General features: G+C 45.5%; 1 pseudogene; it reads right to left on the bottom strand.

The window, feature by feature from the left end:
- The window catches only part of LOC140722618 (uncharacterized), a 41429-nt pseudogene extending 29603 nt beyond the window's left edge, over positions 1-11826 (bottom strand).
- Between the last annotated feature and the right edge of the window lie 12309 nt (positions 11827-24135).

Raw genomic sequence — 24135 nt, forward strand, 5'->3', positions numbered from 1 at the left:
ATGCCATCTTGGACAATGACTCCCATCCACTCCATAATGTACTGGTTAGGCACAGGAGTACATTCAGCCAGAGACTCATTCCACCGAGATGTAACACTGAGCGTCACAGGAAGTCATTCCTGCCTGTGGCCATCAAACTTTTCTAATCTTCCCTCGGAGTGTCAGACACCCTGAGCCAATAGGCTGGTCCTGGACTTATTTCCACTTGCAAAGATTAACTTATTATTATTTAATTATTGATGGTTTTATATTGCTATATTTCTACACTATTCTTGGTTGGTGCGACTGTAACGAAACTCAATTTCCCTCAGGATCAATAAAGTACGTCTGTCTGTCACAGGTTCCACAGTGTTAAAATGAGAGAACAGTTGCTGTAGATTTTATCCGTCATCTTTTATCCGTCATTTTATCCAAAATCTACATACGAATTTTCACCGAAAATGACTTGTCATGAGGGGTATCATCTTCAAATGAATAACCACATCACACTCAGGCAAGGGTTAACACATAAGTGGTCTCCACAGGATATCCCAAATCAGATCCACTCCTATGGGTTAAATGAGGTGACAACCACACATTCGATGTATGGTGAATGGATAATTATCCCACTCTTGTAGGCAAAAGAAAGTTCTAAAGAGTGACCTTTGGCCACTAGTTCCCTGGTTTCAATCCTTCCATTTTTCATCCATCTTCCTCTGAGTCTGAATGACTGTGTCCTCAGTTAAAACTAAATAAACTGCGAGCAATGTAAACAAGCTGCAAGTCAGACTGATTCACCTTCTTAATCTCTCTTAAAATGACAGTCCATATCAAACGAAACCTAGGGATTCATAACAATGGCCACTCCCCACTATGAACTGACTTGTGTTCCAGTAGTTGGGATGACTGACTGAATCCTTTCCCACAGATTGAGCAGGTGAACGGCGTCATCCCAGTGTGAACTTGCTAATGTCTCTGTAGGTTGGATGACTGACTGAATCCCTTCCCACATTCTCAGCAGGTGAACGGCTTCTCCCCAGTGTGAGCTCGCTGATGTCTCTGAAGGGTGGAAGAGTTTGTGAATCTCTTCCCACATTCTGAGCAGATGAACGGCTTCTCCCCAGTGTGAACTCGCTGATGTACCAGTAAGGTGGATGACTTAGTGAATCGTTTCTCACATTCTGAGCAGGTGAAAGGACACTCCCCAGTGTGAACTTGCTGGTGTGCCAGTAGTTGGGATGACCGAGTGAATCCCTTCCCACACTCTGAGCAGGTGAATGGCCTCTCTCCAGTGTGAACTCGCTGATGACTCAGTAGGGTGGTTGACCGAGTGAATCTCTTCCCACAGACTGAGCAGGTGAATGGCCTCTCTCCAGTGTGAACTCACTGATGACTCTGTAGGGTGGTTGACTGAGTGAATCCCTTCCCACAGACTGAGCAGGTGAATGGATTCTCCCCAGTGTGAACTCGCTGGTGTCTCTGTAAGTTGGAAGACAGAGTGAATCCCTCGCCACAGAGTGAGCAGGTGAATGGCTTCTCCCCAGTGTGAACTCGATGATGTCTCTGTAGATTGGATAACTGAGTAAATCTCTTCCCACATTCTGAGCAGGTGAACGGCTTCTCCCCAGTGTGAACTCGCTGATGCTTCTGTAGGGTGGATGAATCAGTGAATCTCTTCCCACATTCTGAGCAGGTGAACGGCTTCTCCCCAGTGTGAACTCGCTGATGACTCTGTAGGTGGGATAACCGAGTGAATCTCTTCCCACAGACTGAGCAGCTGAACGGCTTCTCCCCAGTGTGAACTCGCTGATGACTCTGTAGGTGGGATGACTGAGTGAATCTCTTCCCACAGACTGAGCAGGTGAACGGCTTCTCCCCAGTGTGAACTCGCTGATGACTCTGTAGGCGTGATGACTCAGTGAATCTCTTCCCACAGACTGAACAGGTGAACGGCTTCTCCCCAGTGTGAACTCGCTGATGTACCAGTAAGGTGGATGACTTAGTGAATCCTTTCCCACATTCTGAGCAGGTGAAAAGCCACTCCCCAGTGTAAACTTGCTGGTGTGCCAGTAGTTGAGATGACCGAGTGAATCCCTTCCCACACTCTGAGCAGGTGAATGGCCTCTCTCCAGTGTGAACTCACTGATGACTCTGTAGGGTGGATGACTGAGTGAATCCCTTCCCACAGACTGAGCAGGTGAATGGCTTCTCCCCAGTGTGAACTCGCTGGTGACTGTGCAGGTTGGATGACCGAGAGAAAGTCTTCCCACAGACTGAGCAGCTGAACGGCCTCTCCCCAGTGTGAACACGCTGGTGTGCCATTAGGTCAGATGACTGAGTGAATCCTTTCTCAGATATTCAGCAGATCACCAGCCTTTGCCCGGTGTGGTGTGAACTGATTGGTGTGTCCACAGGTGGGAAGACCGACTGAACCCCTTCTCACACACAGAACAGGTGAATGGCCTTGACCAGTGTTAACTTGCTGATGTACCTTCAATTGTGATAACCGAGTGAATCCATTCCCACTGTCTGAGCAGGTGAATGGCCTTTCTCCTGTACAAAATGACGGGCTTGCCAGTTGGTCAGATGACCGAGTGAATCCCTCCCCACTGTCTGAGCAGGAAGGGTGGTCGATTGAATCTCTTGCTCCACCTTCTTAAATATCTGGACAGAGACAACAAAACTGGTGTGCCGTGTTTGAACTTCCTGGAGACAAATCCCTTGTCATTTTCAACCCGTAAAAGATTTACAAAATCCATCAATGGGTTTAGGACAACATTTCAAATGAGATTACATGAGTTGCCAAGGTTTGATCTGGTATCACACTGTTACAGTGAGGTTCAACCCAAGTTGGACAGAGAAATCTTCTCCTGACTGGGCAGAGAGCTGGTATCTGCAATGACCATCAATTCCCTGATGCTCTTCCTGTTTCTATAAGAATGGGGCATTTCTGCCATCTCCAATCTGTGACCTGGCTCAGTTTGACTCTCTCCATTGGTATTATTCCCTGTTCCTGCTGAGCTGCATGGGTTCCTCACCCCACAGTAACTGAAACAGTCTCACGCAATTAGTCTTTCTTGATGTGCATCTCCCCATTGTAATATCCCCATGGGGATGAATAAAGTATCTATCTATCTATCTATCTATCTATCTATCTATCTATCTATCTATCTATCTATCTGGGATTTTCTTTTATGTTTTATTAACTTAAAGTGCCACAGTTTTAATGCCATATAGAAAATTCCCGTTGAGGTGAATGGTTGGTCTGCACAGCTGTTCAAAAGACAGAGTGAATTTTTGTAATATTTCACATTCTTGTAGAAAATTACAACACAGAAACATGCCCTGTGGACCATCTGGTCTGTGCTGAACTATTTAATCTGCCCACTCCCATAGCCCTACCATCCAGGTACCTACATGAACCTCTGAAATGTTGAAATCGAGCTTGCATGCACCACTTGAGCTGGCTGCTCATTCCACACCCGGATGACTCTCTGTGTGAAGAAGTTTCCCCTCATGTTCCCCTTAACATTTCACCTTTCAGCCTTAACCCATGGCCTCTGGTTGTATTCCCACTCCATCTCAGTGGTAAAAGCCAGCTTACATTTACACTATCAATGCCCCTCTATCACAATCAAATCTCCCCTCAATCTCCTACAGTCCAAGGAATAAAGTCCTGACCTACTCAATCTTTCCTTATAACCCAAGTACTCCAGACCTGGGAACATCCTTGTGAATTTTCTCTGAACTCTTTCAAAGTCTTTACATCTTCCCTGTAGGTTGGTGACCAAAACTGCACACAATACTCCAAATTAGGCCTCACCAATGTCTTCTACAAGTCAACATAACATCCATCTATTGTTGTCAGTACTTTTGTTCATGAAGGCCATTGGGCTAAAATCTTTCCTTCCGTCTCTATCTAACTGTGATACCACTTTTGTTGAATTAAGGACTTTCTTCTACAACAGGTCCCTTTCTTCTACAACACTCCTCCGTGCCCGACCAGTCACTGTGAAAGACCTCCCTTGGTAGGTCAGACCAAGGTGCAACAGCTCACACTTGTCTGCATTACATTCCTTTTTCCATTTCTCAAACCATTTTGCCAGCTGGTCCAGATCGCACTGCAAGTTTACATGCTTTTTTGGCATTGTCTAGATGGGACAAAGAGCCTGTTTCTTTACTGAACTTGTCCATGTTTCTATGGCTGAGAAGCTGGCCAAACTTGTTTGGAAGGGAAAGGGTAGGAGTGACAATTGAGCACCAGTGGCTGGAGTTTCTGGAGCAATTCGGGACCTGAGTGATTCCACAGAAGTGGAAGCATTAGAAAGACAGGAGGACACAACTGTGGCTAAAATGAGAAGCCAAAGCCAACATAAATGTCAAAGAGAGGGCAAACAAAAGAACAAAAACTATTCAGAAGCTTTGAGAAACCAAAAGAAGACAACAAAAAAATTCAGATGAGCTCAGTGCATGGAATCATGACTTGTAGTCATTAATGGGACTCGGTAGCACCCAACAGTCTGAGGCATTTAGAGGAACAAAATATACGAGGCTTCAATTTCTCTTCAAAAGTAAGGTTCCCTGGACCAGTTACCTTTCAACTTTCATTTTGGCAGGCACATACAAACTCTGCATCCTCAAAAATTCACATCTGAAGGCCTCCCACTTACAGGTACTCCTTTGCCAGGAAACAACCTGTCCCAAACCACACTTGTCAGATCCTTTCTGATACCATCAAAATTGACCTTTCTCCAATTTAGAATCTCAACCCGTGGTCCAGACCACTCTTTTTCCATATTTACTTTGAATCTCATGGCATTATGATCACCAATTTCTGTCACCAGCCCTGATCATTTCCTAACAGCCTATTGCTCACTTCTACGTTGGGAAATCTACGTACTGATTATGGGCACTGTGCTGCCTTTATGGCAGTTATTTAGTTTATAATATTTTCGCGTGGTAATTTGTTAGCATTTTTTTTAGTTAAAGTTAGGATTGTTTAAATCAATTGATTTGTCTGTAATACATCACGGCTGCGATGACGTCACATCCGGGTTCGCCGCGTCTTGTGGGGAATTACCGGTTTGAGATTCACGCAAGGGTGGGGGTCACTCACATGTGCCACCATAACGCTGACTAGGGTCTCTCTATGCACCAAAGACACAGTGAAAGCAACGCTGTAAGTCATTAGATAATCGGTATTTTGAGTTAAAATGTTAACGCCGATTCTGTTAAAAGTAACGACGGTCGGTAAGGTTTACCTTTTCGTCAGTTAAAGAGTCGGGATAGTTTGTATTGAAGTGTATCTAAAGCAGCCAATGGAGCAGCTAGATTCTGACTGTATGCTGCACTTTAATGTAATGTAGTTATTGTAGTTTTACCTTTGCAAGTATTCACAATGTAAATGTGATATTTAGAAGGGAACAAACACTGTACCAATCTTGTATTGTTTTTCAACAGTTTTCACCATGCGTTAATGTGAAGAGTGAACAGTAAATAGTTAATCTTACTGCGGTCTCGTTTGCATTGATTCTGGTTTATCTCGACGTTTACCTCGGCGTTACTTCACACCCGAGCGAGAACGTTACAGTGAAAAAGCGGCATTATCAGGTGTTTAAAGTGCAGCCATGTCAACCCGATCCAGCATCAAGTCGTTGTCAAAGTCATCGTCATCCTGCGACAGGGGCAGTAGGGCATCAAGTAAGGCCACCCAAGCAAGAGCTAAAGCAGAAGCCGCCAAGGTGCGAGCGCGCTTTGCCAAAGAAGAATTAGAAGTAAAGATGAAAGCGGCTGCCAGAGAAGCCGAAAACCAGAAGGAAAAGGCTGCCAGAGAAGCCGAAAACCAGAAGGAAGCGGCTGCCAGAGAAGCCGAAAACCGGAAGGAAGCGGCTGCCAGAGAAGCCGAGAACCAGAAGGAAGCGGCTGCCAGAGAAGCCGAAAACCGGAAGGAAGCGGCTGCCAGAGAAGCCGAGAACCAGAAGGAAGCGGCTGCCAGAGAAGCCGAGAACGAATTGGAAAGGAAAAAGGTAGAGGCACGGTTAGAAGCGCTGAAGCTAGAACGAGAAGCAGCAGCTGCCGAGGTGGAAGCAGAGTTAATAGAAGATGCCGAAGAAATGCATGATCCGGATGACGGTAAATCTACCTCAGAAAAGATCGGATTGGAACGCACAAGTGACTATGTCCAATCTCAAACAGAATGGAAGACTCTTTCTTCCTCTCCTTACTTATTCGATAACGTCCCACTTCATGAGGAGTCTTGGAGAGGCCCGGCGGCATCACGTCCATCCGAGGAAGATAATTTACCCTCGCAACTCCGCAATGAACCCAGGAATGCAAGGGCTCATGACAAGTACTTCTCGACACCGAACCTACCGGATTTGGGGAGAAGAGAGGCAAAGACTGAGTCCAGACCAGCAAATCCCATAACAGATGTACGCCCTCAGTCGTGTACCTGTGGACATGTTCCCTCAGCCCGCACGCCACTTGCAGACGAATCCGTAGCACGGTATTTCGCACGACGGGATCTTGTCACTTCAGGACTATACCAGTTCGACGATAAACCTGAAAATTACCGTGCATGGCACTCCACTTTCACCAACGCTATCGACGGAGTCCAGCTCAAAGCAACCCAGGAGTTGGATCTTATGGCAAAATGGCTGGGAAAAGAATCGTGCGAACAGGTGAAACGCATGCGTTCAGTGTACATCAACAAACCCGAGCTAGCATTGAAGAAAGCATGGGAGAGACTTCAGGAGGGCTACAGAGCCCCCGAAATTATTGAGGCGGCGCTATGCCAACGTTTGGGAAATTTTCCTAAGGTGTCAGCCAAGGACCACACCAAGCTAAGAGAATTCGGAGATTTACTCATGGAGATTCAAGGCGCCAAAGAAGATGGCCACTCAGCTGGTCTAGTATACCTAGACACTCCAACCGGGATTAGACAACTCGTGGACAAACTTCCATTTGGGCTGCAGGACAGGTGGTTGTCCGTTGCCTCAGATTACAAGGAAGAACACGAAGGTCGATTCCCTCCCTTCGAGTATTTCACCAGGTTTGTGTGCAAGGAGGCGAAGAAGCGAAACGATCCTAGCCTCATAGGTCCAGGAAGCAGTACAATTTACACCAAGCCAGATAAATCCACTTTGAATAATTCCAACATTACTAAACCAGTCTCAGCGCTTAAGACTGAAGTCCTTACAACTAACAACGACTCTAGCAAGAATTGCCCATTGCATAACAAACCCCATCCCCTCAAAAGATGCAGAACGTTTAGGGAAAAACCCCTTGAAGAGAGGAAGGCCCTCCTCGAGGAGAAAGGAATATGCTTTAGATGCTGTTCCTCGACCTCTCACTGTGCGAGAGAGTGTACGATCGCCGTGAAGTGCCTGGAATGTAATAGCACTAATCACGACTGGGCCATGCATCCTGGCCCGTTACCGCAAACCGACAACGCTCCTTCACCCCCACAACAGGACGGCGGGGAGGGAGAAGCTCACTCCAGGACAACTGTTGTCAGCTCGAGCTGTACGGAAGTTTGCGGTCAAGCTCAGGCAAGCCGTTCTTGTTCAAAGATCTGTCTCACTAAGGTGTACCCTAAGGGAGCCAAAGACAAGGCCATCAAAGCCTACGTAATTCTGGACGATCAGAGCAACCGCTCGCTAGTCAGTCCAGAGTTCTTTAACTTGTTCAACATTGAGAGTGAGCAGTTCCCATACTACCTTAGAACTTGCTCAGGCAACATGAAAACTTACGGAAGGAGGGCCTAAGGCTTCCAGATCGAGTCCCTGGATGGTAAAGTCCTCATCTGTCTCCCCCCACTCGTAGAGTGTGAGAAAATCTTGAATAACCGCACTGAGATCCCGACGCCAAGTGCGGTGCTACACCAACCACATCTCCACCACATCGCCAAACACATCCCAGAGCTGGATCCAGAAGCAGAAATACTCCTGCTATTAGGGAGGGATGTTCTCCGGGTACACAAGGTTAGGCAGCAGGTCAATGGACCACACGACGCCCCCTTTGCCCAACGCCTGGATCTGGGCTGGGTGGTGATAGGAGAGGTGTGCCCTGGCAACGAACACAAATCAACGGTTAACACACTCAAGACCAATGCGCTAGAGAGCAGCCGCCATATGATTCTTCAACCCCGCACAAGTTCCATGTGCGCCCAGGAAGCACCACAAGGCTTTAACAAGCGCAAAGTAACTGACGAGACGCTGGGTCAGTTTGTCTTTGCTCAAAAGGAGCATGATAATAAACTTGCTCCATCGGCTCAAGACGCCATCATCTTAAAAACGGAGGACACCAAGGTCTTCAGAGACAAAGCAAACAGTGGGGTCGCCCCACTACCTTTCAGAGAACCACGCCAGTGCTTGCCAAACAACAAAGAGCAGGCAGTCAAACGGTTCACGCCCTTGCAAAAAACCACGGAAAGGAGACCTGAGATGCAGCAAAGCATCCGATCGACCCACGAGGTACTGGGCACACCAATGGCAGAGGTCACAGCCATTATGAATGCACGACCACTCCTACCCGTGTCTTCTGACCCGGAAAACCCCTTCATACTGTCGCCATCAATGCTCCTTATGCAGAAGGCAGGAGCTGCCCCTCCACCAGGGGACTTTTCCGATAAGGACCTGTACACAAAGCAATGGAGAAGGAACCTTCAAGTTGGAGATTTAGTCCTGCTCAGGGACAAGCAAATCGCCGGCAACTGCTGGCCAATGGCCAGAATCACTGCCACATTCCCTAGTAGGGATGGACATGTCAGGAAAGTCGAGTTGAAAAGTACCGACCAAGGCGATGTGACAATTTACCAAAGGCCCGTTACAGAAGTCATTCTACTTCTACCTAATGACTGATTTAGAGACTGAAGTTTGTATTATGTTCATTGTGACCTTACGAAGGTCAAGCGGGGAGTGTGCTGCCTTTATGGCAGTTATTTAGTTTATAATACTTTCGCGTAGTAATTTGTTAGCATTTTTTTAGTTAAAGTTAGGATTGTTTAAATCAATTGATTTGTCTGTAATACATCACGGCTGCGATGACGTCACATCCGGGTTCGCCGCATCTTGTGGGAAATTACCGGTTCGAGATTCACGCAAGGGTGGGGGTCACTCACATGTGCCGGCATAACGCCGACTAGGGTCTCTCTATGCACCAAAGACACAGTGAAAGCAACGCTGTAAGTCATTAGATAATCAATATTTTGAGTTAAAATGTTAACGCCGATTCTGTTAAAAGTAACAATGGTCGGTAAGGTTTACCTTTTCGTCAGTTAAAGAGTCGGGATAGTTTGTATTGAAGTGTATCTAAAGCAGCCAATGGAGCAGCTAGATTCTGACTGTATGCTGCACTTTAATGTAATGTAGTTATTGTAGTTTTACCTTTGCAAGTATTCACAATGTAAATGTGATATTTAGAAGGAAACAAACACTGTACCAATCTTGTATAGTTTTTCAACAGTTTTCACCATGCGTTAATGTGAAGAGTGAACAGTAAATGGTTAATCTTACTGCGGCCTCGTTGCATTGATTCTGGTTTATCTCGACGTTTACCTCGGCGTTACGTCACACCCGAGCGAGAATGTTACACGGATGAAGCAATGACTCAGACAAATTGGAAGAATGGGCAAAAGCGTCAAAGGGAATACAGTGTTGGGAAATGTATGATAACACATTTTGGTAAAACGAACAATAGTGCGGACCGTCATCTAGATGGGGAGAAGATTCAAACATCACAGGTGTAGAAAAGATCATGAGTACTCGGGTAAGACTCCCTGCAGGTTAATTTACAGGTTGAGTCTGTGGTAAAGAAGGCAAATGCAATGCGGTCCTTTATTTCAAAGGGAATAGAATATAACAACAAGGAGAAAATTCTGAGTCTTTATGAGACACTAATCGGACCATACTTTCAGTATTGTCAACAGTTTTGGGCCCAATATCTCAGAAACCATGTGTTGTCATCGTTGAGTGACCACAGGAGGTTCATGAGGATGATTCCAGCAATGAAGGGGTTCACATATGAGGAGCATGTGGCAGCTTTGGGCCTGTACTGACTGGAATTAGAAGAATGCTGGGGAATCTCATTGAAACCTATCGAATGTTGAAAGGAATGGCGAGGGTAGATGTGGAGAGGATGTTGGGTGTATCCAAACCTAGAGGGTGCAGCCTCAAAATTGAGGGGTAACTGTTTAGAAAAGATGAAAAAAGGATTTTTTTTTTAGCCAGAGAGTAGTGAATCCCTGGAATGCTCTGCCACAGACTGTAGTGGAGGCCAAGTCCGTGGGTATATTTAAGGCAGAGGTTGACAGTCTCCTGATCGGTCAGGGCATCAAAGGATATGGTGAGAAGGCAGATGTATGGGGTTGAGTGGGATCAGGGGTCAGCCATGATGGAATGGCGGAGCTGAATCAATAGGCTGAATTCTGCTCCAAGTCATATGGTCTGGTGAATGTCAGAACCTGATTTTTTTAAGGAATCATGAAATAATTTTTTAGAGACAACTGTAGATAATGTAGATAATGTGAGTCTGAAGGAAAAAGTAGTAAAATTCCGGAAACTCACAGCAAGCAGGTAATTGGTAACGTTGCAGTTTCGAGACCATTGGTATTGTTCTTTGTATCAGTTTTCAGATTCGCTGACCTTCCCTGCAGCAGAAATAGTTAAGCAGAATACTAATGTGAATGCTTTCACATCAGAATGAGAGAGAAATGTTGAACCGGTTGGATTTCATTTTCGCAGAGTGACCATTCACTGGAATGTGGAATGTGCAAGGCCAGGCAGCCGCTTACACCAGACCCTGGTGAAACTCCGGGTGTGGAATACAGAGACCAAAAACTGTAATCTCACCCTGGATTTGCTCAGTGATTAGCCACGTCTAACAACCTTTGCGCTGTGGATGAATAAACAGTTAGTCTAATTATTCCGACCAGTCACAGCACCTCTCTCACTCATCCATACCTCCTCACTACCGTTCTCTTTCATAGAAACAAAGAAGGTCTACAGCACAATACAGGCCCTTCAGCCCACAAAGCTGTGTCGAACATGTCCTTACTTTAGAAATCACCTAGGGTTACTCATAGCCCTCTATTTTTCTCAGCTCCATGTACCTATCTAGGAGCCTCTTAAATGACCCTGTCATATCCACCTCCACCACTCACCAGCAGCCCATTCCACGCACTCACCACTCTCTGTACCTACTCCTGACATCTCCTCTGTAGCTACTTCCAAGCACTTAAAAACTGTGCCCTCTCATGCTAGCCATTTCTGCCCTGGGGAAAATGCCTCTGACTATCCACACGATCAATGCCTCTCATCATCTTGGACACCTCTATCAGGCCACCTCTCATCTTCTGACGTTCCAAGGAGAAAAGGCCGAGTTCACTCAGCCTATTCTCATAAGGCATGGTCCCCAATCCAAACAACATCCTTGTAAAGCTCCTGTCACTCTTTCTATGGTTTCCACATCCTTCCTGTAGTGAGCCGATGCTTTCTTCTACATCTCTCCCCTCCAACCCCTGCACTTGCCTCATTCTGTTCCCCACACATCACCCTCACTCATCCTTTCCCACCAACCCTCGTGCTCACCCCACACTCGAAACCACTTCTGCCTGAAACCCGTTTCCCTCACCCCCCCTCATTGATTACATTCTCAATCACTCGTCTTTCTGTGCCACACAACTCGGTCACCCCTCCCTCCTCACTGAACGTCCAGCACCGCTCCCTCCTCGCCGGCTCCCCTGCTCATCCCTCTCCTGCAAATCCCGTTACTGACCCCTGCTTGCTCGTAGCTGCTCTCATTCACCAATCCCTCCTCGGCCCCTCGTCCATGCCTCTCCTTCCTCATCCTCCTGCCCTCATCTCCAATCACAACTCTCCCCTCTCCGAAACCTCACTGTCACTATCACTCCCGCTCTACTCCCTCACACTCTCCCTCATCCTCTCTCTGCCTATTACTCCCTTCGTTTACTCCCACTCTGTCCATCAACCTGTCCACCTTTTTCTCCTATCTCACCAACGCTATACCCCCTCACCATCTCCCTCGCACCCTTTCTCAAAGTCTCTCCCTCTCTCATCCTGCATCTCCCACTCCGTCTTACCCTTTCTCACTCTTCTTTCCATTCCCACCTCTCACCTACCCCCTCTCCAGATCTCTCTCCCCTTTCTACCCCTTTTGAGCCCCTCACTCTCGCTCACTCTCTCCTCCCCATCCCTCCCTGTCCCTTTCTCTCCAATCATATTCCCTCCCACTGTCTCCCCATTCTGTCCCATTATCCACACCCCATCTACTTCTCCACTGTCACACCCTCATCATAGCTGCTCCCTCTCCACCTCACCCTGACCTATTCCCCTCTCCCTACTCAACTTCTCACTCTCCACTTCACTGTAATTTATCTGTATCCATAATAGGTCACAATGCAATCTCATCGGCTCCTCACGCGGCTTTGGATTACCTTGACAATACGAATACTTACATCAGAATGCTGTTTCTCAACCAGAGCTCAGCGTGTAAAGCAATTATTCCTACAGTTCTGATCAAAAGGCTCGAACCTCTGGGCCTTTCTACCTCCCTCTGCAACCGGATCCTCAATGTCCTCAACAGAAAACCACAATCTGTGCAGTTTGGATATAACGCCTGCACATCGCCATCGATACTGGTGCACCTCAAGGATATGTACTTTGCCCACTGCCCTACTCTCTCTGCACCCATGGCTGTGCAGCTTGGCACAGCTCAAATGCCAGTGACAAATTTGCTGTTGTTGGCAGATTTTCAGATGGTGAGGAGAAGGCAAACAGGAGCGAGATATATCACCTGGATGAGTGGTGTTGCAGCAACAATCTTGCACTCAACATCGGTAAGACCAATGGTCTAATTGTGGACTTCTGATTGTGTAAGATGAGGTCACACACACACCATCGTCATTGATCGGTTAGCAGTGGAAAGAGTGAGTAACTTCACGTTCCTGTGTGTCAGCATCTCTGAGGATCTATCCAGGGTCCAGCATATTGATGCAGTTACAAAGAATGCACGGCAGCCATTACATTTCATTCAGAGTTTGACGAGATCATGGATGTGACCAAAGACTCACAGATTTCTACAGCTGTACCGTCAAAACTGTTCTAACTGGCTGCACATCGCTTGATATGATGGGGTGGGGGAAGTGGTGAAGCTACTGCACAGGATCGAAATACTCTCAGCAATGTTGTCAGTTCAGTCAGCTCCATCATGGGCAGTAGCCTCCGTAGCATCCAGGACATCGTCATGGAGCGATGCCTCAAAACGGCGGCATCAGTCATTAGGGATTTACTTCACCAAGGAGATGCCCTCTTCTCATTGGTATCACCAGGAAGGTGGTACAGGAGATATAGGGCACACACTCAACTAGTCAGGAACTGCTTCTTTCCCTCTGCCATCCAATTTCTGAATTGACATGGAACCCATGAACCTACTTCGCTGAATTCATTTTTGCAATACTTATTTAATTTACCTTTTAGTAACAGATACTTATTGTAATACAGTTCTGTTTTCTATTATTAGAAGCCGTGGTGGCTAAAGAGCTTTTCTTACGCTTGCTTTGGAATCGTAACCCCTAATTCGGGAACTGTTTTTCACCTTGACGTAAACTGTGGAGAAACTCAACCGTGCAGACAGGATAATGCAGGGACACAAATACCACGACCGCCAGAAGTGACTTGAAACAGAGCGGATAACCTCTTGCAATGCACACAAAATCCCGGAGGAACTCAGCAGGCCAGGCTGCATCTCCGAAAGGAGTCCTATCGAAGGATTTCGGCCCAAAACGTCGTCTGTTCACTCTTTTCCTAGATGCTGTCTGGCCTGCTGAGTTTCTCCAACAATTTGTGTGTGTTGCTCCGGCATCTGTGAATTTTCTCTTGTTTGCGAGTAACTTCTTGATCACTAATCCAAAACACAGGGAACGTGTCGATTGGAAATAAAGATCAGAAATCAATATCAGAAGCTGAATTATTCTCACCTTAATTCTCCGTGTGGGTAGATTCTAACTTTACAGCAGAGTCAGGCAAGGGTCATTTAGTAGCTACCGGGGAGGAGGGGAAGGGGGGTGTTGCTAATCTGTGAAAACTCACAGCGCGATTCTCTGTGTTTCCTAGGGCGAATTCCAACACACAGACATCCCTCAGAGCAGGGAGCGGCTTCTCTGCTGAAACCAAACAAACCACTTCGACTTTCCGCGCTCACCTTCAACTGTGAACAAAGCTAATTTAACACTGTATTTAAATATTTCTGTTACAGGCCAAAAAAAAAACACCAGTTCACCAGTGTCTGCAATCTGAATGTCGACTTGTTAGAATTGCGATCAGACTTCGAGAGCTTATACATATTATATTATATATACAATATTATATACATAATTCAATTAAATAAATATATCTGGCATTGTTCACTGCGACGTTCCGAACGGCAAAATCTTACAGTAGCTCTGTATTCCGAATAGTTTTTCCTGTGTATGTCAGTGAGTGAGTGACAGGGGTGAGAGGGAGAAGAGGGAGAGAAACTATTTCCCTGCCCCGTGGCGACATTTCGCATATCATTGTCGGTGCGAAAGGCTTTTCTGCAGCGACGAAAACAACTGGAGAATGTTTGTAATTGAAGGCAATCGTTTCTTTTAATCAATTTGGTCAATAATTAATTCGTTAATTTGAAGATTTCAGAGTTCCCTTCTCCCACTGAATTCCCTCCCGATCCCGACAGAAGCCGAACGCCGTTGTAAACGTTCCCTGATTCTGGAGAATCGGAGACAACACTTACTGTAATGTTGAAACCGGACGGATTTCAGTCAGCGCGTTCCCGGGTGAACGGTATGCTCACCGTGCATGGAGATTTCATGCTGAGCCGCTACACCCGAGATCATTTGGTTATATAGTGTCTGTCGCTCATTACAAAAACACTCGCTGTCCTCCCACCCGCCCCATCCCCGCTGTGCTCTCCTCCCAACCCCCCCCCCCGTCTACTTTTCCTCCCGCCCTCTCCTCTCCCCGCTCTCTCTTCCCCACGTACCCCCCGTTCTCTCCTCCCCCTCCCGCTCTCTCCTCATCCCATGCTCTCTCCTCCCCGCTGGACTCTCCTTCCCATTTCCCTACTCTCCCCTTCCTTCTTTCCCCACACCCTTCCCCGCTCTCTCGCGCCTTTACCCCTCGTTTTCTCTTTCCTGTCCAGGTACCGCCCGTCTATACCATTCGCACCCCTCTTCTCTTTCCCCACTTTCTATCCGCCCCTCCTGGTGAGGGAGGGGAAGAGTAGGGATTGGGACGGCAGGGGGAAATAGTAGAGCAACTTTTGCAGGGAGATGGTGCGTAGCAGAGGGAGATGGATGTAGGGAGGGTGGTGTTGAGAGAGGGGGGTGTGCTGAGAGAGGGGAGTGCGGAGAGAGGGGATGCGCAGGGAGGGGCGTGTGCGCGGGTAGAGGGGTGCTGAGGGGGGTGTTGAGAGAGGGTGGAGGGAGGGGCGTGTGTGCTGAGAGAGGGGGTGTGGAGAGAGAGGGGTGCTAGGAGAGAGGGGGTGTGCTTGGGGAGAGGGGTGCTGAGAGACGGGGTGTGCGTGGGGAAGGAGGTGCTGAGAGGGGGGTGTTGAGATTTGTTCCCAGGGTGAGGATTTTCACTTCAGGACATCAGGGATGTTCTTCTTCAAAGAATGTCGTTTCCCGTCCTCTACCACTGATGCTGCTCTCACCCGAATCTCCTCCATTTCCTTCTGCCTTAACAGTGATAGAGTTCCTCTTGTCATAAACTACCACCCAGCCAGGTTCAGTATCAACACAACATTCTCCACAACTTCGGTCATCTCCAAAGGGATCCTACCACCAAACACATCTTTAACTCCTCCATCACTCGCCGCCCCCCCCCCCCCACACACTCTGCTTTCTGCAGGGACCCTTCTCCACTAATCTGCCTCCTGGCACTTATCTCTGTAGGTGGCCAGAATACTACACCTGCCAGTCCTTCCAAGAGAGAGGCAACACTTCACCTGCAAATCTGTTGGACTGAAAGATTGCAAATGTCACTCCGCTCTTTAAGAAGCGAGGACTGTAAAAGAAAGGAAATTATAGGCCAGTTATCCTAATGTTATTGGTTGGGAAGGAGTTGGGGTCTATTATTAAGAATGAGGTTTCGGGGTACTTGCAGACTAATGATAAAATAAGTCAAAGTCATCATGGTTTTTGTGAAGAGAAATCTTGCCTGATAAATCTACTAGAGTTCTTTGAGGAAGTAACAAGCAGGGTGGACAAAGGGGAGACAGTGGATGTAATTTGCTTACATTCTCAGAAGACGTTTGGTAAGGTGCCACACATGAGGCTGCTTAACAAGCTAAAATCCTATGGCATTACTGGAATAGTGGAATGGCTGACCGGCAGAAGGCTGTCAGTGGGAATAAAAGAGGCCTTTTCTCGTTGGCTGCCGGTGACTGGTGGTGTTCCTCAGTGGTCTGTATTGGGACCACAGTTCTTCACATTATTTGTCAGTGATTTAGATAATGGAATGGATGGCTTTGTGGCAAAGTTTGTGGATGATACGAAGACAGATGGAGCAATAGGTAGTGCTGATGAAGCAATGACTCAGACAAATTGGGAGAATGGGCAAAAGCGTCAAAGGGAATACAGTGTTGGGAAATGTATGATAACACATTTTGGTAAAACGAACAATAGTGCAGACCGTCATCTAGATGGGGAGAAGATTCAAACATCACAGGTGCAGAAAAGATCATGAGTACTCGGGTAAGACTCCCTGCAGGTTAATTTACAGGTTGAGTCTGTGGTAAAGAAGGCAAATGCAATGCGGTCCTTTATTTCAAAGGGAATAGAATATAACAACAAAGAGAAAATTCTGTATCTTTATGAGACACTAATCGGGCCATACTTTCAATATTGTCAACAGTTTTGGGCCCAATATCTCAGAAACCATGTGTTGTCATTGTTGAGTGACCACAGGACGTTCATGAGGATGATCCCAGCAATGAAGGGGTTCACATATGAGGAGCATGTGGCAGCTTTGGGCCTGTACTGACTGGAATTAGAAGAATGCTGGGGAATCTCATTGAAACCTACCGAATGTTGAAAGGACCGGCTAGGGTAGATGTGGAGAGGATGGTGGGTGTATCCAAACCTACAGGGTGCAGCCTCAAAATTGAGGGGTAACTGTTTAGAGAAGATGAAAAAAGGGTTTTTTTTTTTCTTTAGACAGAGAGTAGTGAATCTGTGGAATGCTCTGCCACAGACTGTAGTGGAGGTGAAGTCTGTGGGTATATTTAAGGCAGAGGTTGACAGTCTCCTGATCGGTCAGGGCATCAAAGGATATGGTGAGAAGGCAGATGTATGGGGTTGAGTGGAATCAGGGACCAGCTATGATGGGATGGCGGAGCTGAATCAATAGGCTGAATTCTGCTCCAAGTCATATGGTCTGGTGAATGTCCGAACCTGATGTTTTTAAGGAATCATGAAATATTTTTTTAGAGACAACTGTAGATAATGTAGATAATGTGAGTCTGAAGGAAAAAGTAGTAAAATTCTGGAAACTCACAGCAAGCAGGTAATTGGTAATGTTGCAGTTTCGAGACCATTGGTACTGATCTTTATATCAGTTTTCAGATTCTCTGACCTTCCCTGCAGCAGAAATAGTTAAGCAGAATACTAATGTGAATGCTGTCACATCGGAATGAGAGTGAAATGTTGAACCGGTTGGATTTCATTTTCGCAGAGTGACCATTCACTGGAATGTGGAATGTGCAAGGCCAGACAGCCGCTTACACCAGACCCTGGTGAAACTCCTGGTGTGGAATACAGAGACCAAAAACTGTAATCTCACCCTGGATTTGCTCAGTGATTTGTGATTAGCCACGTCTAACAACCTTTGCACTGTGGATGAATAAACAGTTAGTCTAATTTTTCCGACCAGTCACAGCACCTCTCTCACTCATCCATCACTGCCGTTCTCTCTCATCGAAACAAAGAAAGTCAACAGCACAATACAGGCCCTTCAGCCCACAAATCTGTGTCGAACATGTCCTTACTTTAGAAATCACCTAGGGTTACGACTGTTTACTATTTCCCATTTATGCTGCCTGTCTCCGAGGTTCCTCCAGCATTTTGTGTCTGTGTTGCTCGGATTTCCAGCATCCACAGATTTTCTCCTGTTTTTTGATAAAAACAAAAGCGGGGTCGCGTAAAATAGCAAGAAAACAGTGGGAAGCTAGAACATTGGAAAGCTTTTACATAACCAAAAAAAACACACACAGGAGAGAGAAGATGAATAATTAAGGTAAGTGAGCCAATAATATCAAGAGCTGTTCATATATATAAATAGTAAAAGACAGGCGAGTTGAGTGGGCTTCAGTGAGATGTGCCGCCCCACCACCCGCATTCAATAAACTTAGATCAGTGCAGGAGTACAGGCCCAAGGCTGGCAAACGCTTCTCATAACTTAACCCCTTCATTCCCGGAATCAGCATCTTGAACATCCTCTGGACTCTCTCCAACGACAGCACACTTTTTCCGGGATATGGATCCCAAATGCTTTAAGTATGGCCTAATAGGGTCTTATAAACTGCCGGCATTATCTCCTTGCTTATATCTTCCGCTTTACTCTAAATAAATGCCAGCGTTACATTTGCCTTCTTTACAGAGGCTCGTCCTGTAAATTAACCTTCTGGGAGTCTTGCCCTAGGACTCATATTTCCTTCTGTACTTCTGTTGTTAGAACCTTCTCCCCAATCAGATAATAGTTCACTATTGTTCCTTTTGCCAAAAAGCACCATGGTACATTTCCCAATATTGTATTCCATCTGCCACATGTTTGCTCATTCTTCAAATTTGCCTGTGTCCAGCTGCAATCACATAGCTTCCTCAGCACTACCAACGCCTCCACCTATCTTTCACAAATTTGTCCCATAGCCCGAACTTCGCACGGGGTCCACGTCCGGATTATCTTGGTTGTGTCAATCATAATTTTTCAACAGTGAAAACCAGGATCTAATTCTGACTCCGCTTATATAATTCTGACGGTACTACCCTCCATCTGCCATTTCTTTACCCATTCTCCTAATCTATGTCGGTGCTTCTGTCGCCTCTCTACTTACACAAAGCTCCCTGCCCATCCACCTGTCTTCAAATCGCCTGCAAACATTGTAAGTAAAGGCAATGAATTCCATCACTGAAATCATTGACATGAAACGTAAGAAGAATCAGTTCCAACATGGAGCCCTGTGGAACCCCACTCTTCACCGGCAATCATTGTTTCGATTATTTGACAGTTTACCCAGGTTCATGGAAACTTAGTCGGCTGTGCACATTCACGTGCTGATTTAGCTCAGACAGTAAAGGTACTTGTTAATAAATACAAAATCCTTCTGTTACTAACTGATCGTTATTGATGATGGGTAATACCTGTAACGCATTGTCTCAATTGTGAAAGCTACATCTGCATCATCCAAAAGTCAGCACACAGTAGCATTAAACAATTAGGCCGACACAGCAATACTGATGTCAGTCTCCAGAACGCCATGATAGTTTACACGAATAGACTGGCTGAAAAGTTCACACGAATTGAGAAGTAGGTGTGTGAGGTTTGCTCGTGCCTCAGGGTTTAGCAGCCGGAGCTGAGAGCAAAAGGAAATAAAAACGTGCAGCAGCAATAATACCATTGATAATAATTTACCTGTTTACAAACAGGATATAAAATTGTAGCATCATGCATCCCACAGCTATTCGACACTCACTGAGATAATCACAATATAATTTCAGAAGAGCAGAAAGTATGCCGTGACGGTGTCAAAATATGTAAAGATAACTGATAATAGATTCTGTAATTCTAAATGAAGCCCGAATGAATATCTGAAAGCTTTCATGTTGTTATGTTGACTACCAAAAATCTTTCAATTCTGTCCCACACTAGAGAAACGTGTCATTTGGACTGGACAACCACAGAACATTAAAGACAGTGAAAGGTGCAATAGAGCGAGTAGAGCAGCAAGGTCCGATACTCCCGATGGATGGAAATGAAACAGATAAACACCTGGGATATCAAAATGCAAACGAATTGGATCATAGTGTGATGAATGGAAATAAATCACTTCAGGACTTAAAAAAAATGTGCCAGAAAGAGCTCAATAGTGAACATATAACAAAGGCAACAAACAGATTTGCTGCAAATACATTATATATATTTTTTCCAAAACCGATCTGGAAAAATAGATAAAGAAAAATAACAACTGAAATGCAAATTTTAGAAAACACTACATACACTTGAGCGCACTTACCTCGGGCAGAGGCGGAAGAGGAATAACAGACGTAATAAGTTTACACACTAGTCAGATGAAACCTCGAAAGATAACTTTTCATCAAGGAAGACAGGATTTAGTGAGCATGTGGAATTCTGATATGGATACCAGATCAATAAACTTAAATAAAAGTACAATTTAGAAAAAAAATGAACGAATTATCACTTCGGAAGAAAGAGTTAGCCAATGGAAGAACATGACCCTCTGTGGAAGACATCCCCACGATTTGAACAGAGTCGATGTCGACAAGGAAACGTCGAAGGTTTGGCTCAGAGTTGGAGTCCTTCCCAGGAACGGTGCAACACAAGGTGGTGAACTCTGAACCAATATAAAATACAGAAGAAAAGAACAACAAGTTCAAGCCGACAATGTCACGCGAAAGCAGAAACAATCAAACGCAGCAGAGGATCCTGCAGCAGATTAACCCAGTTTGATTACCGATACAGGTGAAATCAGGTGGCAAGCGTCATTCACCAAGTTCTTGCTTTAAAATGCTAACCCATAAAAGGCAGCGTACGTTACTACAGAGAGAACCTGATCCAACAACAACTTATAGCCATTTCAGACACACACAACTTTCGTAAAAACACCGGCAATGTGCTGACTTAAAGGAGAAGATTGAAATGCTATTGAAACTGATCAGGGTATAAGAGCATAAGACAAAACTGCAGGGTGAATTCTATCATGTGGTTGGATTTACCAGAGGGTGGTAGTAGGTAGTGGCCTCTCTAACTGGAGGTCTGCAGTTACAGGTATACCACAGTACTTCCGTTCATTGCACAACACCGAATCGACAACAGCTGATCCCGCAGTAGACTCAACCAGAACTGGTCGAAAAGCCATCTCGGAGGCATTCCAGAAGTTCCCCCTGTTTGGATCTGGCACCAACCTCATTTTCCCAATCTACCTGTATATTGAAATCGCTCAAGATGATCGGAACATTGCCCGCTTGGCATGTATTTTCTATCTCCCGTTGTAATTTGCAAACCACATCTTTACTCTGGTTTGGACGTCTGTATATAACCCCCATCAGGGTCTTTTCTTTATTTTCGCAGTTTGTTAGCTCTACCCACAATGATTCAACATTATGTCACCTATTTTTTTAATGATTTGATTTCATTTTGTTTTTACCAACAGCCACACCAACCCATCCGTCTATCTGCCTGTCCTCCAAATACAATATGAATCCTGGGACGTTAAGCTTCCAGTTAAAAATTTCTCTCAGCCATTGTTCAGTGATGCCCACAACTCCTTACATGCCGATCTGTAACTCTGCTACAAGTTCATCTCCCTTATTCCATATACTGTGCGCTTTCAAGTATAACACCTTTAGTCCTGCATTCACCCTTTTCGATTTTGTCCAACTTCTGCATTGCAACATCCAGTTGTCTGCAATTTTGCCCCATGATCAGCCTTTGTTGATAAGTCTCTCTACCCACTGGCTCTGTAAACCGACCAGTCCATCATCTACACGACCAATCCGGTTCCAATCCTCCGCCAGATTATCTTAGACCCTCCCGAACAGACATTGTCTAGTATACATTGTCCAATTGTAATATTCATCACTGGTCTCATCCCAATGACACCATGCATTAGTATTAAACAGTTAGACTTACACAGCAATAGACATGTAAATCTCCAGAAAGCCACAATACTAAACAACTCCAGAATAAGTGTCCTCGGCTCTGCACATACAGCAAGTTGGACCAGCTTGAGCTGAAAAAAAAAACTAAATAAAAATCAGAATGAAAGAGTTCATTATGCTTGAGATAGACGGGGTTGGTAATGCTGATTAACTACCAGTACATAAAAATTCTCTCAATGGTGTGTTTCCCAAGCAACCTCTGAGTTGTCTACACCGTCTAAACCAGTCCAGCTCCTGACCATCACATGAAGTTTAACTACTAAACCCAGCGGAACCATTTCTATTGACAGGATGAAGAGCAGAGGCGGCTCACCATGGCTTCGGACGGATGGGGCTTGTCAGCCGGGGTTGGCACACATCACGTAGATGGAAAATGCTGTTCTCAAACCTACGACAAAACCCAGTCCTGGGGAAAGCTTCGGTGGCAAACTACGAGGAAAAGTCCGGCGCAACAGCTACGGGGCAACAACGTGCTCTGCGTGTCCTGTTGCAATGGCTTTGCATATTGGCTTGTGTATCAGGGAGACATCTCGGTCGCATCATCCATGGTTCACACTGGCCAACGGAGGGAGTCAATAATAATGCAAAACCTTAAGTAAGTAAGTAAGTAAATTAATGGGTGAATGAATGAATAAATAGATAGATAGATAGATAGATAGATAGATAGATAGATAGATAGATAGATAGATAGATAGATAGATAGATAGATAGATAGATAGATAGATAGATAGATATAGAGAGAGATAGATAGGTAGATAGATAGATAGATAGATAGATAGATAGATAGATAGATAGATAGATAGATAGATAGATAGATAAATAGATAGATAGATAGATAGATATAGGTAAATAGAAAATTAGACAGACAGAAAAATAGATAACTTGATAGATGAATACATCACATCAGTAATCCGCGTTGTTTCAGGTGCCTGATGGTCGGAGTGAAGAACTGTTCCTAAACCTGGTCTTGTGTCTCTTTCCGATGGAAGCCGGGGTAGAAGAGAATCACCTGGAAGGTGGGCGCTCCTGCTTACGCCATCTGCTTCATTGTGACGTCACACGTTGTAGATGTGTCGCTAGTTTCCTGTGTTTTCACCTGTCGGGTGTGTGTGGCTTTTCCTGTGATGGGATGGGACGCATCCATTACCTTGTGCAGGTGTTGCCGTTCTGCGACATCGGTGTTCCCATACCGGGCCGCCATGCAACCGGATCAATACTGCACTCAGTGCGGAGATTTATAGCGCAGTCCAAGCCCAGCTTAGCAAACCAGAATCAGAATCAGGTTTATTATCACCGGCATGTGACGTGAAATCTGTTAACTTAACAGCAGCAGTTCAATGCAATACATAATCTAGCAGAGATAATAATAAAAATAATAAATAAATTAAAACATAATAATAAACAAGTGAAAGGATCATCAAAAATTTGTTAAAAAAGAACAGAAATGCTGTATATTAAAAGGTGAGGTAGTGTCCAAAGCTTTCAAAGTCCATTTAGGAATCGGATGGCAGAGGGGAAGAAGCTGTTCCTGAATCGCTGAGTGTGTGCCTTCAGGCTTCTGTATCTCCTCCCTGAAGGTAACAGTGAGAAAAGGGCATGCCCTGGGTGCTGGAGGTCTTTAATAATGGACGCTGCCTTTCTGAGACACCGCTCCCTAAAGATGTCCTGGATACTTTGTAGGCTAGTACACAAGATGGAGCTGACTAGATTTACAACCTCCTGCAGCTTCTTACGGTCCTGGGCAGAAGCCCCTCCACACCAGACAGTGATGCAGCCTGTCATGCCAAATCGCTGCAAACTCCTAATAAAGTACAGCCGCTGTCTTGCCTTTTTAATGACTACATCAAAATGCTGGGACCAGGTTTGATCCTCAAATATCTTGGCACCCAGGAACTTAAAGCTGCTCACTCTTTCTACATCTGATCTCTCTATGATGATTGGTGCGCTTTCCCTCGTCTTACGGTTCATTATTGTAAAACTCAAAATCAAATTTCAACATGCTTTCATTCTCACAATCTGCCGGCGTGTTGGTTCCACCGCATTTGCGTCTGCCGAGGTCTGTCACGGGTCAGGTGTCTGAGAACTGGATGGTTGCAAATGAATTCTGTTACTTAAGAAAGTTTCTGGGACTAAGTCCTTGAACGCGGCGTCAGAAGTGGGTACATTATTAGCAAATATTCAACGAGATCAAAGATGTAAAT

Source organism: Hemitrygon akajei, unplaced genomic scaffold (genome assembly GCF_048418815.1).
Source record: "Hemitrygon akajei unplaced genomic scaffold, sHemAka1.3 Scf000082, whole genome shotgun sequence".
NCBI classification, from domain to species: domain Eukaryota; kingdom Metazoa; phylum Chordata; class Chondrichthyes; order Myliobatiformes; family Dasyatidae; genus Hemitrygon; species Hemitrygon akajei.